A 20,637-nucleotide genomic window follows, 5' to 3' on the forward strand; every position below is an offset into this window, starting at 1 on the left:
AAAAGGAGCTAGGATTACAACCAAGAATAACCAACTGAACAAAACTAGTATAAACCATTGGGGGGGGGAATCAATATTTAATAAAATAGAAGACTTTTAAGCATTCCTTGTGGAAAGATGATGAATAGAAAATTTGACTTTCAAAAACAAGTCAAGAAAAATATACAAAGGTAAACAGGAAAGAAATATTATAAAGGATTCAGTAAGTTTAAACTGTTTATATTCCTACATTGGAAGATAATACCTGTAACTTATGAGAACTTTATCATTATTAGGGTAATCAGAAGGAGAATACAAAGCAGAGGGCATGGGTAAAAGTTAGATATAATGGGATGATATCTTAAAAAATAAAATTAAGGGGTGAGAAAGAAGGATGAACTAAAAGAAGAGAGAATGGAGAGGTATAATAGCATAAGTTATCTTACATCAAAGAGGTGTGAAAGAGATTTTTACAATGGAGGAAAAGATGGAGGAGGTGCTTGAACCTAATCCTCATTGGAATTGACTCAAAGAAGAAATAAAATATACACTCAGTTAGGTATAACAATCTGTCTTACCCTATAGCAAAGCAGGAGGGGAAACAGATAAGAGAAGGGTGGGTGGCTAAAAGAAGGGAGGGTGGACAAGGGAAGATAGTAGTCAGAAGCAAAACACTTTTGAGGATGGACAAGGTAAAAATAAGAAAGAGAAGGATAGGATGCAGGGAAATGCACAGTAATAATAACTGAAAAAAATTTACAAGAAGTTTCTCTGATAAAAGTCTCATCTCTAAAATATATAGAGACTTAGTTCAAATTTATAAGAATATGTCATTCCTGAATTGATAAATGTTCAAAGGAAATGAACAGGCAGTTTTCAAAAGAAAAATCAGAGCTATTTATAGTAATGTGAAAATATTCTCTAAATCACTATTGATTAGATAAATTCAAATTAAAATAGCTCTGAGGTTGTTTTACCTTTCACCTATCACATCGGCTAATATGACAGAAAAGGAAAATGATATATATTGGAGGGGATGTGAGAAAACCAACACAGTTGGTGGAGCTGTGAACTGATTCTACCATTCTAAAGAGCTACTTGGAACTATGCCCAAAGGACTATAAAAGCATATATCCTCTTAGACTCAGAAATACCACTACTAGGTCTATATCCCAAGGAAATAAAAAAAGAAAAAGACCTCCTTGTACAAAAATGTTTGTAGCAGCTCTTTTTGTTGTGGCAAAGTATTGAAAATTGATGATGCTTATGAACTGGCGAATGGCTACACAATCATTTTGTATATGTTTGTAATGGAAGACTATTGTGCTATAAGAAATGACAAACACGGTACTCTCAGAAAAACCTAGATTTAAGCCAACTATTGCAAAGTGAAATGAGCAGAAGCAGGAGAACATTATATACAATAAAAGCTATATTGTAAGATGATCAGCTGGGAATGACAGCTATTCCCAGTAATGCAATGATCCAAGACAATTGCAAAGGAATCATCATGAAAAATGTTTTCCTCCTCTAGAGAAAGAAGAGATGGAGTCTGAATGCAGTTGCAACATGCAGTCTTAAACATTGTTTTTCTTGTTTGGGACTTTTTGGTTGTATTTTCTTTCATAACATGACTAATATGGAAATATGTTTTCCATGACTACACATGCCTAACCTGTATCAAATTGCTTCCCTTCCCGAGGAGGAGGGAGGGGAAATAGGAAGGAAAAGAATTTGGAACTCAAAACTTAAAAAAAAGTTTAAATTGTTTTTTAAGTGTAATTAGGGAAAATAAAATATTTAAAAAACAAGTAAGTGGCAGTTACAAAAGAATCAAATATAAAATTCTCTAGACATTCAAAGCTCTTCACAACCTGCTGTCTCCTACCTATCTATTCTGTTTACACCTTACACACATGGACTCATCCTTCCATAGTCCAAAATCCAGTGACATTGCTATTCCTCAAATCAGAAACTCCATTTTCTAACTCTGGACTTTTTCCCTGGTATCCCCCATTCCTGGATTGCTCTCTCTCTCTCTTCTTCTGTGTCTCCTGTCTTCTCCTGCTTCTTTCAAGCCCCAACTAAAGTCATAACTTCTAGAGGAAGGCTTTTCTGAACCACTTAATATTGGTGCCTTACTTCTATTGATTAGGTCCTTTTTCCCCTATTTATAGCTCTTATTCATTTCATCATTCATCTGCTGTCTCCTCCATTAGACTCTGAGCTCTTTGAGAGCAAGATCTAACTTTTGCCTTTCCTTCCCCAGCTCTTAGCATAGCACCTGGCTCACTTAATAAACATTTATTGAATGACTGACTGAAAGTAGAATGATCATTGGATTTGGAGTCAGAACTTAGTTTTAGAGTGAGTGAAATTCCAGCTTGGTTATTAATTGATTGTGTAATTTTAAGCTAATCACTTGTCCTCTCTGAACCTCAATTTCCTTATCCATGAAATGGAGATAATATGTACACTACCTAAAATAGAATGTTGTTATGATTACTAAATAAGATAATGCTTGAAAATTGCCTGAAATGCTAGATACATGGTAAGAATTCTACTGATGACACTATGGCTAAAAAACAAAATAAAGATTTTAAAAAAAACTCAACGTGCATGCTCATACTTATGTGCAAACCTCCACAAAACAAACATGGGAAGGATGAACGATCCAACTTCAAAGAACAGGTTGGGTCCCATTTTCCATATAAAAACCCTTCTTGATACCCTTAAATTTTTATTTCTTTCACTCTTGAAAAAAATACCATTATATAACTTTTTAAATATATATTGCATTGACTTACTTGAGTGTGTGTTTCATTCTGACAGTCAGATATGACTTCCTTCATGGGAGGTGGGGCTATTTCATGTTTGTCTTCAAATCTATAGCACCTAGCATAGTAAATAATGTTTATTTTCATTGTTCAGCCATGTCTGACTCTTTGTGACCCTGTGAACCATACTATTCATGGGTTTTTCTTGACAAAGGTATTGGAGTGGTTTGCCATTTCCTTTTCCACTCTACTTCAGAGACATCTAATAAAAACTTGTTGAATTGAATTAAAATGACCAGGCAATCAGTTTATAAGAATATCCTCATTGACCCTCTTTCTAATCTCTGGAAATAATCTAATATCTAAAGACTATTATAAATAAGGCTTTGTTTTCATTATTGTTGGTGGTTTCAGGACTGTAGTTTCATATCTCATGGAGATGAGAGAGAATCAGTAACCTACAGATGACAGACTCAGAGGATCCAATACTAAATACTTAACTTGGCTATGCTACAAAACTCTGTGAGGATCATTACCATTACATTTTCTTCAGAGGAAGACAATGAAAAATGAACTTCTGATGTCCCAGCACGAAGGTGTATAAAAACATAGGGGAAAATGGGGGGGGGGAGCACTCAAACATCCAAAGAATACTGGTGATTAAAATGAGAATGAAGAATTAGGAGCTTTAATCAATTTATATTATTTTGCAGATGTGAAAGGAAGCTAACCAGACATAAAGGAACAATAGAGCATTGTGAAATGTAACAATTAGCTGGGGTTCTATTTTTCTAGTTTTAGTCTGAAAAAAATACTGATTTTAAAAAAAAGTGTATCCAGTTTATTGGAATTTGAGTCCTTTCTTCCCTTTCTTCATTCCTACCTTTCTTCTATTATTCCTTCCTTCTTTCTTTTTTCTTCCTCCTCTCTTCCTCTATTCCTTCACTTTACCTTCTTTCTTTCTTTCTTTCTTTCTTTTTCTTTCTTTCTTTCTTTCTTTCTTTCTTTCTTTCTTTCTTTCTTTCTAGCACCTTATAATTGGAAAGCAAGAAATCTGTGTGCTGAGTTATTATAATGTACAGCCATTCCATTAGGTGCACACCACCGTGTGGTGTAAGGCGGGAATAATTAAACACCAGATGGTGATGCAAACTCCAATAGAGAGAGCCTATGCATTATGCATGAGGAGTGGCTTTATTGTTATTTTCATCCATTTGGTGCCATTATGTTGCTCTTGGACCTCAATCCATGTCTCAAAGAAAAGATCTCATTGGATTTGGAATTTCTCTGTTCTGAACAATTTGTAACATTGACTGTCATATTTTCATCAGTTATCTTCCTGCTCAACATGCAGAATTTTAGAGAGTGTATTATCTTCTGGCAGCACCATGGAACTTCTCAGTTTTCCCATCACCTAAAACATCAGAGCTTACTGAATATAATTTTTATGTTTCTGCCGGCGTATAAAGTTTAAGATTAGTACCTTTGGAAATTGAATCTGATTTTTAATGATTGTGGTGTCACATTTCCATTCTGAGGTACTTTAAAAATGTCATTAGGAGATATGTGATTAATCATCTCAGGTTTTTTGACCATTAAAAATATCTCTTTTTTCATTAAAGAAGTAATGAATTTAAAAGTAGAAAAGAGCTGGCATACATTTAGTATGTTGGTACTTGAAAGGGATGTCAAATTAACATGGTTCCTTCTTTAACATAGACTTCAGGAACTGGTTGTTTATATTTGCAGTATGGTACAAAGGGAAAGCCATTGCCTTGGAATTAAAATAGTTGAGTTGAATTAAACAATTATGCTTAGACATTCTATGTTGCATTGAAAAGTCATTTAAATTCTTTGAGTGTTTCTCACTGATGTAACAAAAAACTTTTGTTTTGTTTTGTTTTACATAATAATTCTGATAAATTCTACCCTGCAAAACTCTCAAGGTTTTACTCAATATGTATACATTAAATATTTAATATGTCAGGTTCTGTGATAATCTCTCAGTATACAAAGAAATAAAAATGATTCCTACCTTAAAGGAGTTTATATACTAATGGGGGAGAGAACATGGATATAAGTAGGTGTGCTGAAGAGTACTCTATATGAGTTCAAGATACATTAAGCATGGGAGAAATGTTACACTAGAAAGAGAGGGATTAAGCAGCTGGACAACTAGGAAAGGCTTTCTGCAGAAGGTTGGACTTGAGCTAGTCATTAAAGGAAGCCAGGGGTTCTTAAGAGCAAAATGGAGGGGGCAGAACACCCTATACGTGGAAGAGAGATAGTACAAATTAAAAAATAGCATGTATAAGCAATAGCAATTATGCTGGTATGAATGGAGCAGACCATGAGTCAGGATGGGGAGAAAAATTTGAAGAATGCTAGAAAGATTAAAAAAAATAGATTGTGAAGGACTTTCAATGCCAAACAGACCAGTTTATATTTGACCCTAGAGATATTAGGGAGGCAATGGAGTTTATTGAATAGGAGGGAAAGTGTAATAAGACCTACAATTTGGGAAGATCACTTTGAAAACTATGCGAAACATGAGTTGGAATTAGGAGACATATAAGGTAAGGAGACAATTTAAATGGCTATGGTAATAATCTAAGCAAGACATGATGAGGGACTGAATGAAAATAGTGATTGTGAGAGTTCAGAGAAGAGGATGGTGCAGAGAAAGAAGTGACAGGATGTGAGAATTGATTGGATAGATAGGATAAGCAAAAGTAAAGAGTCAAGAGGTGAAGCCAAAATGGTGGAAAAAAAGGCAATGACTCACGAGCTCTCCCCAAAACCACTCTGCACATCTTTAATTAAATGCCAAAAACAATCTCTAGAGGAGCAGAACCCTCAAAGGGCAGGATAAAATAATTTTCCAGGCAAAAAGAAACAATAGAAGGTTGGCGGGAAAGGTCTAACACACTAGGTGAAAATGGAGCACAGTCCAGCTCAGGCTATACCAGCACAAGCCCTACCAAACCAAGAGCTTCGGAGCTACTGAACCCGCTTGGCGGCAGCTGCTCCTGGGGCTCTAAGCCTGAAGATAGTAAGGGATCTTCCAACAACTAATCAGAAGGAAATTACAGGGTTCCTCTTTGGGGGGAAACAGGGGCTTGACTCTGCTGCTTTCCCATACTCAAATCTAGGTCACAGCACCAGGTGGCAGTCCCAGGGCAAGGAGAAGCCCTAGCACACCAGAGCTTGCTGGCCACAGTGGAACAGTAACCCTCATCACAGTTCCAAGCCTTGTAGTCATTCACACAGCAGAGCACAGGACAGGAGAATAGTAAATACCTCTCCTTAGATAATACCACCTTGGAAGAACTGAAAACTTACAGATTCATAAAAAGGTAAACAGAAGCATAAAAAAGGTAAACAGGATAGAGAAATCATAAGGGACTTAATAAGGCTAAACTGTTTACATTGCCATATGGGAAAATGATACTTGTAACTCATAAGAACTTTCTCAATATTAGGATAGTTACGGAGGAGTATATATAGACAGTGGGCACAGATGTGAGTTGAATGTGAAGGGATGATATCTAAACAATAAAATAGAGAGAGGAATGCACTCTGAGAAAGGGAAAGGGAAAAGAATGGGGCAAATTATCTCACATAAAAGAGGCAAGAAAAGGCTTTTACAGTGGAGTAGAAGATGGAGGAGATGAGAGGGAGGTAGACAGTAAGGTGAGCCTTACTTTCATTAGAATTGGCTCAAAGAGGGAATAATATACACTCAATTGGGTATAGAAATCTATCTTACCCTACAGAAAAGTAGGAAGGGCAGGAGATAAGGGGTGGGGGGTTAATAGAAGGGAGGGCAAATCAGGGGAGGTAGTAGTCAGAAGCAAAACACTTTTGAAAAGAGAAAGGATGAAAGGAGAGAAAGAATAGAATTAACAGGGGGAAAATAACAGTTAGCAATGATAACTGAAAAAAAAATAGAAGCAAGTTTCTGTGGTAAAGGCCTCATTTCCAAGCATATAGAGAACTGAGTCAAATTTATTAAAAAAAAAGTCATTCCGCAATTGATAAATGATCAAAAGATATTAACAGTTTTCAGATAAAGTAAACAAAACTATCTATAGACATATGGAAAAAATGATCTAACTCATTGTTGATTTGAGAAATACAAATTTTAAAAATTCTGAGGTATTTCCTCATACCTATTAGATTGATTAATAGGATAGAAAGGGAAAATGACAAATACTAAAGGGGATGTGGAAAAAATGTGACATTAATGTATTGTTGGTGGAGTTGTGATCTGATTCAACCATTCTGCAGAGCAATTTGGAAGTATGCCCAAAGGGTTATAAAACCACCTATACCCTTTGACCTAGCAACACCACTATTAGGTCTGTATCTCAAAAAGGAAAAGGACATATATGTAGCAAAATATTTATAGCAGCTCTTTTCTGGTGGCAATTGGAAATTGAGGGGATGCCCATCAATTGGGGACTGGCTGAACAAATTGTGGTATGAGATTTTGACAGAAAAATATTGTGTTATAAGCAATGATGAGCAGAATATTCTCAGAAAAACCTGGAGTTACTGAAACTCATGCATAGTGACATGTCCTGTGTACAAAGTAATAGCAATATTGAAAGATGATCAACTGTGAATGAGTTAGGTGTTCTCAGCAATAATGATCAAAGGCAACTTTTAAGGACTTATGATGAAAAATGCTATCTATCCCCAGAGAAATAATTGATGGTGTGTGCATATAGATTGAAACATGTTTTTTTCTACTTCATTTTTCTTGAGTTTTTGGTCTGTTTTCTTTTACAAAAGATTAATATGGAAATATATTTTGCATGACTACACATGTATAATCTATATTGAATTGCATGCCTTCTCAATGAGTGGGATGGGGAAGTAGGGAAAGAGAGCATTTAGAACACAGAGTTTTAAGAATGAATGTTAAAAATTCTTTTGTAATTGTGGAAAAATGAAACACTAAGCAAAAAAGCAAAGAGTCAAGAATGACACTGAAATTTTGAATCTGATTGACTAATCAGATGGTGGTGTCCTTGATAATCATAGGACATATCAGAAGAGTGATCCAGTTTACAGAAAAATGTAATGACAAGACATATTAAATTTAAGATGCCTAGATGATGGATGTATGAAATGTTGAGTAGGTAGATAGTAAAGTAGGAATTGAGGTCAGGCGAGTGCCTAAGGAAGCATGTACAAATATGGGAATCATTGTAAAAAAAAGATAACTAAGTTCTGGAACCTGAGGATATCACTAATTCACAGTACATAGAAAGAAAAGAAAGCGTCATCCATATCTATGGAAGATATTGAAAATTAGGGGGCATAATATAGAAATAGTCAGACATGTAGAGAACTAAGAGTTAGCAATGTCACAAAATCCAGAAAGGAGAATATATCCAGAATAAAAAAAAGTGACCAAGAGCTTCAAATTTTTCAGAGAGATGAAGATGGAGGATAATTGTTATTAGATTTTTCAATTAAGACATCTTAATAATTTTGGAGAGAGCAGTTTAAGTTAAGTGACAAGATCAGAAGCCATATTGTAGAGAGTTTAGAGGATGAGGAGAGGAGATACCAAGAATAGTTTGCCTTTTTAAGGAGTTTAGTTATAATGGAGAGAAGAGGTATAAGCTGATAGTTAACAGGAATTGTAGGATCTACTGAGGGGTTTTTGTTCACTATTGTAATTTCTTATCTTTTTAATGGTGGGGAGGATTATAACATATTCTAAAGTATTATTTCTATTATAAGAGAAACTTGAGAACAATTCATAAGAAGACTCCTTAATGTACTGGTAGTCACTAAAATGGCAACCTAAAGTACTTGAATTATTCTAAGAGAAGATTGATGCTATTGGGATCCAGAGTCTAAAGCTGCTTCTCTCTCCTTACATAATATGTATTCTGAGTCCACTGGTTAATGAATTTGGAAATTTTCAGATATGGGCAAAATCTATAGCTCACGTCATGAATAAAGGTTTAAAAGGAATCTATTAGCTTCTAATCCAAAAAAGCCATTTTATAGATGAGTAAATTGAAGACCAGAAAATATATTCATTGGCCAAGAGCAAAGCCAAGACTTGAACAAGATCCTTGACTTCTAATTCATTATTTTTTTTACAATACAATATTTTGTTCTTCAGGGCTTAATACTACTCTCTACATGATGAATATCTGAAAACCTTCCATTTGTAGTGACCATCAGCTACTGCTACTGAAAGTCATTTTTTAACCCCCAGTACTCTCCAATAAGGATAAATGAGGCTTAGCAAAAAAAGAAAGTTATGGTCCATGACACCTAAACAAAGAAATAAGATGCACAATTAAATAAGACTAGACCTACTAAAAATAAAAGAACTTATGGGGGAAATAGCATAACATATTTGCCATTTCAATTTTAAAACATTCGTTATTTATTTACTTTAACATTCATTTAAAAAATATTTGAGTTCCAAATTCTCTCCCTCCATTGCAACCCTCCACAATCCACTGAGAAGGTAAACAATATGATGTCAATTATACATATTGAAAATACAAAATATGTTTCAATATTGACCAGGGTTACAAAAAAGGCAAGAAAAAAATGAAAAACATATTTTCACTCAGATCTCATCACTTTTTTTCTGGAGGTGGATAGGATTTTTATTGGAAGTCTTTTGGTATTGACTTGGACTATAGTTTTGATCAGAGTACCTAAGTTTTTATAGTTGATCATCAATAAAATGTTGCTGTTACTGTGTAAAATCATCTCCTGAATCTTCTAATTTCATTATGTTTCACTTCATATGTCTTCCCACATTTTTTTAAACCATCCTGCTTGTCATTTCTTACAATGCAAAAGCATATACCACAACTTGTTCAGCCTTTCCCCATTAAGGAGCATTCCCTCAATTTCAAAATCTTTCTCCATCACAAAAAGAGCTGCTATAATATTTTGTAAATATAAGTTCTTGTCCTTTTCCTTTTTCTTTGAGCTCTTTGGGATATACACCTAGTAGTGACACTGCTGGACAAAAGTACATGTACAATTTTACAGGCTTTTGGACAGAGTTCAAAATATTTCTTTAGAATGTTTGGACCAGTCTACAATTCCACCAACAATACATTAGTGTCCCTGTTTTTTCACATCCCTTCCAGTATTTGTCATCTTCCTTTTCTGTCATGTTGGCCAACCTGAGAGCTGTAAGGTAGTATTTCAGAACTGTTTTACCTTGCATTTTCTTTTTTCCATTTTCATTTTCATAAACAACCATGATTTAGAGAATTTTTCATATGATAATAGATACTTTTGATTTCTTCTTCTGGAAACCACCAGTTTTGCTCCCTTATTACTTGAAGAATTATATACATATATATGTGTATATATGTATATATATATATATATATATATATATATATACATATATACACATATATATGTATATATGTATATATGTGTAAATATATCTATATATACACCCACATGTATGTATGCATACATATACTTATGTATATGTGTATGTATAGATAGAGAAATGTATATTATGAATATCCATATGTGTGTTTATGATTATGTGTATGTATCATTAGAGAAATTTGCTGTAAATTTCCTACTCCTCCCATTTCCCAATTTCTTGTTTTCTTCCTATTTTCAGCTATATTGGTTTTGTTTGTGCCATTAAGAATTTGGATGCTTGATGGTGGAGCCAAGAAGGTGGAGTGAACGCAGTGCCTTCCTTGAGCTCTCCCACAAACGCCTCCAAACGCCTATTTAAAAATTGGCTCTAAACAAATTCTAAAGCAGCAGAACCCACAAAAAGACAGAGTGAAGCAAATTTCCAGTGCAGGACAACCTGGATGATTGATCAGAAAGGTGTATTGCTCCAGCGAGTGGGAGGAGCACAGTCAGCATGGGCACACAGGCCACAGCAAACTTGGAGCAAGCCTCAGAGGACTGAATTTCTGGCAGCCATGGCAGTTTCCAGACTTCTCAACCCAGGAATGCCAAAGACAACTTAGAAGGTCAGTGGGGAAAAGTCTGTTTCTGTGGCGCTGAGAGAGAAGCATGGTAGTATCAGCTCTATTCCCCAAGCATGTCCCAAGTGGGGGCTGCTTCCTGAGCTTCTGGCCCACAGACTAAGGGGGAATCCAGTGGCTGATCAGAAGGGGATTGCAGGGATTTCTTTGCCAGTGTTGAGGCAAGAATCTCTTGCTTTGCCCGTGCTTGGATCTGGATCACAGTTCTGAGGGGTACCCCTGGGGTAAGGAGGGACACTGTCATGGTGGCGCTTGTAGTGGCTATGAAGAGGGAACCCTCCTTGCAGTTCAAGGCAGAAAGGAGTACTTTTGGTCACTAATAGACCAGAGCACAGGCCAGGAAAGGAGTAAACACCTCTCTTCTTAACATACCAACTTGGAAGAACTGAAAATTTACAGGTCCCTACAAATATCTCTGAAAACAGCTGTACAAATGCCCGAAGCTTGGGACAGTACATTCTCCACATTGGAAGGAAGCAGACTCTTACCTTAACAAAGAGTTTAAAACTGAAGTAAAGGTCCAGGATCATGAGCAAGCAATGCAAAAAGAGTCAGATTATATTATCTTACTTTACTAACAAAGAAGATCAAAACACACATCCAGAAGAAGATAACAAAGCCAAACTCCTACATCCAAAGCCTCCAAGAAAAATATGAATTGGTCCCAGGCCACGGAAGAGCTCAAAAAGGATTTTGAGAAGCAAGTAAGAGAAGTAGAGGAAAAACTAAGAGTGATGCTAAAGGAGACCCCAAAAAATACTGAAGAAATTAACACCTTAAAAAAAAAGCCTAACCCAAATGGAAAAAGAGGTACAAAAAGCCAATGAGGAGAAGAATGCCCTAAAAAGAAAAATTGGCCAAATGGAAAAGGAAGTTCAAAAGATTACTGAAGAAAATACTTCCTTAAAAATTAGAATAGAGCAATTGGAAGACAGTGACTTTATGAGAAATCAAGACACTGTAAAACAAATCCAAAAGAATGAAAAAATAGAAGACAATGTGAAATATCTCATTGGAAAAACAACTGACCTGGAAAATAGATCCAGGAGAGAGAATTTAAAAATTATTGGACTATCTGAAAGCCATGATCAAAAAAATAACCTAGAGATTATCTTTCAAGAAATTATCAAGGAAAACTGCCCTGATATTTTAGAACCAGAGGGCAAAATAGAAATTGAAAGAATCCACTGATCTCCTCCTGAAAGAGATCCCCAAAGGAAAACTCCTAGGAATATTGTAGCCAAATTCCAGAGTTCCCAGGTCAAGGAGAAAATATTACAAGCTGCCAGAAAGAAACAATTCAAGTATTGTGGAAACACAATCAGGATAACACAAGATTTAACAGCTTCTACATTAAAGAACCCCCGGGCATGGAATATAGTATTCTGGAGGGCAAAGGAGATAGGATTACAACCAAGAATCACCTACCCAGCAAAACTGAGTATAATCCTTCAGGGGAAAAAATGGTTATTCAGTGAAATAGAGGACTTTCAAGCATTCCTGATGAAAAGACCATAGCTGAATAGAAAATTTGACTCTCAGATACAAAACTCAAGTGAAACATGAAGAGGTAAATATGAAAGAGAAATCATAAGAGACTTATTAAGGTTGAAGTGTTTACATTCCTGCATGGAAAGATGTTATTTATAACTCATGGGACCTTTGTCAGTATTAGGGTAGTTGGAAGAATAATACTATATGGATATATGTAGAGATAGACAGACAGACAGATAGATAGATAGATAGATAGATAGATAGATAGATAGATAGATAGATAGTAGATAGATACATGGCATGGGGTGTGTTGAAGATTAAGGGGTCATATCTGTAGAATAAAATTAAGGGATGAGAGAGGATTATATTAGGAAAAGAAGAAATGGAGAGGTAGAATGAGGTAAATTATCTCACAAAAAAAACTGAAAGAAAAGACTTTTACAGTAGAGGGGAAACAGGGGAAGGTGAGAGGGAATGAGTGAATCTTATTCTCATAGAATTTGGTTTAAGGAGGGAATAACATACATGCTCAATTGAGTGTGGAAATCTGTCTTAACCTACAGGAAAATAAGTGGAGAGTGGGGATGATAGGGAGGAGGGCAGATTGGGAAAGGTGATAATCAGAAGCAAATACTTCTGAGGAGGGACAGGGTCAAAAGAAAGAATAGAATAAATGGGGGGACAGGATAGGATTAAGGGAAATAGAGTTAGTTTTTCACAACATGTCTACTATGGAGTTGTTTTGCATAACTGCACATGTATAACCTATATTGAGTTGCTTGCCTTTTCAATGATGGTTGATGGCAAAGGAGGAAGGGAGAAAATTTGGAACCCAAAGGTTTTTTTTGTTTATTTTTTGGTTTTAGGCAATTGGGGTTAAGTGACTTGCCCAGGGTCACACAGCTAGTAAGTGTCAAGTGTTTGGTCTGAGGCCAGATTTGAACTCAGGTCCTCCCGACTTCAGGGCCGTCACTCTATCCACTGAGCCACCTAGCTGCCTCTGGAACCCAAAGTTTTAAAAACACATGTTTTAAAAAAATGTTTTCACATGCAACTGGGAAATAAGAAATACAAGAAATGGGGTATAAAAGTCTATCCTGCCCTACAGGAAAATAGAAGGGAAAAAGGGATAAGACAAGGGGGGGGTAGAGATAGAAGAGAGGGCAGACTAGGGGAAGGGGTATTCAGAATGCATGCCATCTTGAGGTGGGGGAGGGGCGATATGGAAATTTGGAACTCAAAATCTTGTGGAAGTAAATGTTGAAAAGTAAAAATAAATAAATTTATATTAAAAAAATTTAGGTGCTCTGCTATTTGGTGTAATATGATTAGTATTTATACTGCATTATTGTTTATAGTACCTTTGAGCAAAGTGCAATTTCCTTGATTGTCTCATTTAATTGGGTCTATTTGGGGTTTTGCTCTGTCTGAGATCATAATTGTTACCCTTGACTTTTTTTTCTTTTTACCACAGCTGAAGTATAGTAAATTCTACTTCAGTCTCTTATTTTAACTCCATAAATGACTTTATTTTTAGAGTGTATTTCCTGTAAACAATACTGTTGTATTCTGGTTTTTAACCCATTCTGCAATTCACTTTCATTTTATGAGTGAGTTCATCCCGTCGACATTCAAAATTATGGTTACTGTGTATTTCCTTCCATCCTATTTTGTTGTTTATCTTTCTCTTTCTTTCCCAAGAGTATGTTTTACTTCTGATCACAGCCTCCTTTAATCTGCCATCCATTTTATCACCCACTCTTTCTCTTATTTCTTTGCTATTTTTGCTGTATTTTGCTCATTTTTTTGCTCTGCTATTTTCTTGTTGAGTAAGATAGATTTGTATACCCAACTGAGTGTGTATATGTGTATGTGTGTGTGTGTGTGTATGGATGCATTCTTTTCTCTTTGAATCAATTCAAATAAAAGTGATATTATAGCAGGCCCCACCAATCACCATTTCCCCCTCCACTGTAAAAGCATTTCCTTGTGTATCTTTCTTTGGTAAGAGTATTTTCCCCATTGTACTTCCCCCTTTCACTGTCTTCCATGGCATACTTCTTTTTCACCTCTTCATTTCTTTTAGAGATCATCCAAATATTATTGACTTATACCCACACTGTTTGTGTAGACTCCCAATCCTAATAATGATAAAGATTTTAGGAGTTATATGTGTCATCTTGCCATGTAGGTATATGAATAGTTTAACTATATTGAGTTCTTTATAATTTATTTTTGACGTTTACCTTTTTATTCTTCTTTTGACTCTTGTATTTGAAAGTTAAATTTTCTATTTAGCTCTGACCTTTTTATCAGGAGTGCTTGAAAGTCCTCTATTTCATTGAATATCTATTTTTTTTCCCTGGAGGATTATGCTAGCATTACAATAAAAAAAAATAAGCTACCCAGCAAAACTGGGTATAATCGTTCAGGGGGAAAAATAATAGTTATTATAACTTTTTTTCCCATTTGGTCAATTCTGCTTTTCAAGGAGGTTTTTTTTTTCTTCAGTGAATTCAAGGAATTCTTGTTGAGTTTGTGTCCAATTCGCATTTTTATTTCTTTGAGGCTTTGCTTGTAACTATTTTCACATTGTTGTATTCTTCTGAGTTTGCATCTTGCTATCTCCCCAGCCAACATTGTAGTTTTTATAGTATGGTCATTTTTATTGTCTGCTGATTTTTAAAAATCAATTTCTTGAGTTTGAACTTTATGTTAAAGTTGAGTTTTGCTTACCATGGGGGTGGTGAGGCACTGTTCTAAGCTTTAGGCTTTTTTGCACTCCTATTTTTATAGCTAGTTTTGGGCTTCTGAACATTTTTGATGGTGTGATCTGGAGAGAGATGTGGTTACTGCTCTACTGGTCTTTGTTCTGGTCTTCAGCCAGGAAGGAACCCTTCTCCCCTGCAGCCACAAGCCTATATATATGAATGTATACATACATACATATATACAAACACATACATATACATACATGTATATTTGTATCTATGGGCATCTGTGTATATAATTCATGTATACATGTGTATGTGTAGGGCTAGATATGTTTATAGCTATCTATATTTTATCTAATCAAAGTCTTCTGAATAAGTAAATTCCATAGCTTACCTATGCCCTCTGAGTGTTTAGTTTTTCTTAAGTCACAATGTTTTTCTTTTTCTCCTCTCTTTGTTTCAATACACCTCTGTTTTTTGACTGGCATAATCCATTATCCATGATAAACCTTCCACTACCAATTCAATCCAGGATTAATTCTTTCTCTCCTTTCTTTTCATAGTCAAAATAAACATATTGGTGGCACAACATTTCTATATGCAAATCTCTGAACCCCATTTTCCTCTTGTATAAGATAGAGATAATAGTGTCTGTAATAAAAACCCCATAGGTTTGTTGGAAGGATCAGGTAATACAGTGTATGCAAAATACTGTATAAATGTCAGGTTTTTTTTTTCTTTTTTTATTGATCAAGCAGGCTGTCTGTTGTTTGAAATCCCTTTAAAAATTTACAATTAACTTTCAATCTTCTGTCTCTGTTGTCTCCATTTCTTCAATGTGAAATAGCTAATCTATTTCTTTTTTTTTTCAACCAAAGACAAAGTTTATTAGAACATCCATCATATTGGCCAGACTCTTAAGGACTCTGAATGTTAGTGAACTATTGGCTAGATTTTAAGAATCTTAGCAGTGTCTAGATTATAAGAATCTGAGCCTAATCTCTTTCCATTAATCTAAATCATACCTATCCTTCATGGCCTAGATTAAACCCTACCCCTTCCATAAAAACTACCTTGACCACCCTAAGAAAATACATAAATAGAAAAATCAACCAACCAAGAAATGAATGAAATAATAAATGAATAAATAAATATTCAATCCTTTAATCTCTAGAAACTTATCTGAATACTCTTTTTTTGTTGTTTTTCCATATGCTTCTTTTTTATAGCACATTTCCCCCAATAGGTGTAAGTTTCCTTTCATTCCTTCCTACTAAGATTTAAAGCAGATTAGGAAATAGAATGATAGACTTGACATCAGGAAGATTTTCACTCAAGTCCTGTTTCTGACACTTACTAACTAGGTGGACATGAACAATTTACTGAACCCCATTTTCTTCATTAATAAAATTACAACACTAATTAGTTCCTAACTGATGAGGTTGTTATAATATGTTAAAAGAGAAGATTCTTGGAAGATGGTGGGGTTTAGATCAGAAAAGTTTCTGCTTTTTAAATTCCCTCCACAAAAAAAAGACAGAACATAGCTTCAGGGCAGCAGAAATAAACACAAGGTAAATCAGTTGTCCTCCTAACACAATTTGAGAAGACCCCAGGAAAGACCTGACCTCTTGGGGTGGAGGTTTGACTTGAGTAAAGTGTGAACATTTCCAGGCAGATTCTGCAGAATCAAGGAGCAACAAGCCCTGGGTGCAGCTAGATGGAGAAGCAGCCTCAGTGTTAGAAACTTTCATCTCAGGGACAGTGTGGGGAATCTGATGGCTGAGTAGGAGAAGATTGAATGACCTTCCACTGTCAATGGATTCCAAGCCCAGCTGTGCTGACCAGACATTTCCCGAGCTATGGGCTTCAGGGAGAAGGAGCTATGGTGAGTGCAGTAGTGAGGGGCAGGGACCCTGGTGGATGTGGCAATTATAAGAGAGCAAAGTCCCTGGTTTCAATTCCAGGGTATAGAGAGAGCAGTTGTAGTTTGCAGCCATTAGAGGGACCTCAGGGAACAAGATCTTTTGAAAGTGTGGCTGGAGGCCCTGGCTGTGGTTTAGTAGAGAGGAGACCCCAAAGTTGGGCTCCATGACAGACCTCCCAAAGTAACAGTAAGAAGGACCTGAGGCTTGCGGCATCATTTCCCATGCCTCAGAATTATACTAATAGCTGTGAAAATCAAAATCAAAATGAAAAATAAATAAAAATAAGTAAGCAAATGAGAAAGAATCCAAACGTAGATAGTTACTATGGAGATAGAGAAGCTCTGGGTTCATATTCAGAGAAAGATAATGGAGCTAAAAAAGCCACTCTTTCTCCAGTGAGAAACATCAAATGTTCCCATGCATAAAAAGAATTCTTGGAGGAACTTTAAAAATGACTTTAAAAGTCAAATAAGAGTGATTGTGGAAAAATTAGAAAAAAAAATAAGAGCAATCCAATAAAACCAAGATTTTAAAAGAAAATTTTAAAAAATTAAAAGAAAATCAGCCACCTAGAAACAGAGAATCAGAAACTTAAGGAAGAAAATAAGTCCTTGAAAACTAGAATTGGGGAACTGAACTATGGTGGTGATGTGAGGCATCTGGAATCTGCAGGGCATGGTTGGCATGGTGACAGGAGGAGCGTCAGGCCTGGCCCAGGCCACCAACCAAGTACTGGTCAAGCATGGGGCCTGGGCTTTCATCATAGATTTGCCCCACTCATCAGGTGAAGCCATGATAAAGGAGCTGGGGGCTTCCTGTGCTTTCACCCCCACCAATGTAACCTCTGAAGCAGATGTGCAGGGGACCCTGACCTTGGCCGGGGAGAAATTTGACCAGGTGGACATGGTCATTAATAGTGCTGGTGTAGCTATGGCCTCCAAGACTTACAACTTCAAGAATAGTAAAACACACTCCCTGGAGGCCTTACAGAAGTGATCCAGGTAAATCTAATTGGCACCTTTAATGTGATCTGACTTGCTGCTGGGGAGATTGGCAAGAATGAGCCCGATGAGGGTAGGCACTGGAGTGTTATCATCAACACAGCCAATGTGGCCTTTGAGAGCCAAGTTTGCCAAATTGCATATTCTGCAACCAAGAGGGGCATTGTGGGGATGACCTAGACCCCATGGAGATCTGGGTGGTCACCATTGCTTCAGGCTTGTTTGAGACACCCCTCCTGTTGGGACTCCCTGAAAAAGTCCACTCCTTCCTTGCCCATCAAGTATTTTCCCCAATTTCCTGGGAGATCCAGCAGAATATGCCCACCTTGTGCAGTCTGTGGTAGAAAAACCCCTGTCAGTGGTGAGGTGATCTGTCTGAATGGAAGTATCGGCATGCAGTCCCGATGCTGAGGCCTAGGCTTTGGCTGCCCTGGCCTCCCTCTGGCAACATGGGCACCAGGGCCTCTACCTTCTATGTCTTAACATCTGGTATGTGATACAGGTCATTTCTATGGGCTCTGTGGGACAGCAGGGCTGAAGAGGGAAAAAAAAGGAAGCTAGAATTGGGCAAGGGGAAGCTAATGACTTTTTAAGTCATTAAAGAAATCATGAAATAAAATAAGAAAAAATAGAGAAAAACAGTCAATCTGGAGGATAGATAGAGGAGAAATAATATGAGAATAGTCAGAGTACCTGAAAATTATGATAAAAAAAATCCTGATACAATATTACAAGAAATTATCAAGGAATTTTGTCCTGAAGTTCTAGAACAAGAAAGCAAAGCAGAAATAGAAAAAATCCACCAATCACCATCTGAAAGAGATGCCAGGAGGAAAACTTACAGAAATATCATAGCCAAGTTTCAAAGCTCCCAGGGTAAGGAAAAAAAATATTGGAAGCAACAACAACAACAACAAATTTAAATATTGTGAAACTACAATAAGGATTACACAAGACCTAGCAATTATTACATTGAAGGACAGTAGGTCTCTGAATATTATATTCCATAGAGCAAAAGAGATGGGATTATAACCAAGGGTAACTTACCCATCAAAGTTAAGTACAATCTTAAATGGAAAAAAAGGACATTTAACAAACTCAAAGATTTTCCAGTTTTTGTGAGAAAGACAAAAACCCCAGGACTTAAGGAAATTTTGATATATGACATCCAGGACAAATATAAGGTAAACATTAAAGACCAATTATAAGGGACTCAATAAGTTCAAACTGTTTACTTTGTATATGTGAAAATATTTGCAGTACTCATATGATTGCCATCATTATTTGAGTAGTTTGAAAGAAAGATATGGGCTGAGCTGAGTATGATAGGGTGATTCTAAAAATATAAAACTGTATAGGAAGAGATAAAAAGGAGCAATTCTCATACAAATGAAGCATAGAAGGAAAAAGTGATGTAGAAGAAGCTGGTAGTGGGGAGGGCATGTAGTGCTAGAACCTTTTTCTCATGAAGAATGGGTTGAAAAAGGAACATTTATACCTAGAACAGTATAAAAGCCTTCTCAATTCAGAAAGAAATAAAGGACAAGAAGATAGGGTTGGGGGAGAGGATAAAGGAGGAACATAGAAGGGTGGGTAGGTTAAGGAATAAGAGGACAAGGTAGTGGGCAGAAGTAAAGCAGGGGAGTGAAGAGGGATAGGGTAAATAGGATGAGAAGTATAGTGAGGAAAAATAGGAAGGAGGAAAATGCATAAGTAATTGTACATTAGAATGTGAATGGGACAAATCAACCCATAAAACAGAAATGGATAGCAGATTAAAATTTTGAATTCAATGATGTGTTGCTTTCAGGAATTATTATAAAAATGAGAGATACATGGAAAGATAAAATGAAGGGCAAGAGAAGCATTGAGTACATTAAAAATTAACGATAGTAAATATGAGCTCAAAGTCAAAGTTAAAATAGATTAATGAAAAAAATAGAGAAACTATACTATATGTTAGCAATACTATTTGACATTGTTTTAGACCACTTAAAATAGCTAGATAGTATAATGTATCTGTGCATATATCTACCAAAACGGACACAGGAATTGCATGAGCATAAACACAAAATACTTGTTATACAAGTAAACTCAGACCTAAATAATTGAAGTAATATTTGTTGTTCATGGGTAGGTTAAACCAACATAATTGTTAAAATGAAAATTTTATCTCACTACTCTGTTTATTCAATGCCATCCCAATTAAATTACTAAAAATATTTTACTGAGTTAGAAAAAATAATAACAAAGTTCATTTGGAAGAACTAAAGATCAGGAACTTCAAAGAAACTGGTGGGAAAAAGTTGTAAAGAAAGTAGATTCAACAGTATCAGACCTTAAACTATATTATGAGGTTAGAGAATTGAAGTGTAAAAAGAATTATTTCAATTATTTTAAATTAAAATTTTCTTGTGTAAATAATATGTATAATATGTAGCCAAGAATAGAAGGAATGCAGAAAATTGAGGGGAAAGACTTCCATAGGCAATGTCTCATATAGGACATCATTGGGTTGGAATATTACTGTGATGTAGGAAATGAGCTGGTTGATTTAGAAAAAGATGCTATCCAACTTCAGAGAAAGAGATGATAGAAGAAAATAAGCTTAGTATAGTTTTACATAAATGTATATGAGTGTATATATGCACATTTGTGTATATTTACGTCTATAAATGTGTATATATGTGTCTATCACTAGAGAGAGAGAGAGAGAGAGAGAG

The 20,637-nt window shown here is 35.8% G+C and overlaps 1 long non-coding RNA gene and 1 pseudogene across 1 annotated transcript in view; both read left to right on the plus strand.

The window, feature by feature from the left end:
• Positions 1 to 20,637, plus strand: part of LOC144457565 (uncharacterized) — a 589,857-nt gene that overhangs the window by 110,135 nt on the left and 459,085 nt on the right. The window lies entirely within an intron of this gene.
• LOC110192056 (3-hydroxyacyl-CoA dehydrogenase type-2 pseudogene) lies at positions 16,804 to 18,325 on the plus strand (annotated as a pseudogene).

Source organism: Phascolarctos cinereus, unplaced genomic scaffold, assembly GCF_003287225.1.
Source record: "Phascolarctos cinereus isolate Bilbo 61053 unplaced genomic scaffold, phaCin_HiC Scaffold_5;HRSCAF=322, whole genome shotgun sequence".
NCBI lineage: Eukaryota > Metazoa > Chordata > Mammalia > Diprotodontia > Phascolarctidae > Phascolarctos > Phascolarctos cinereus.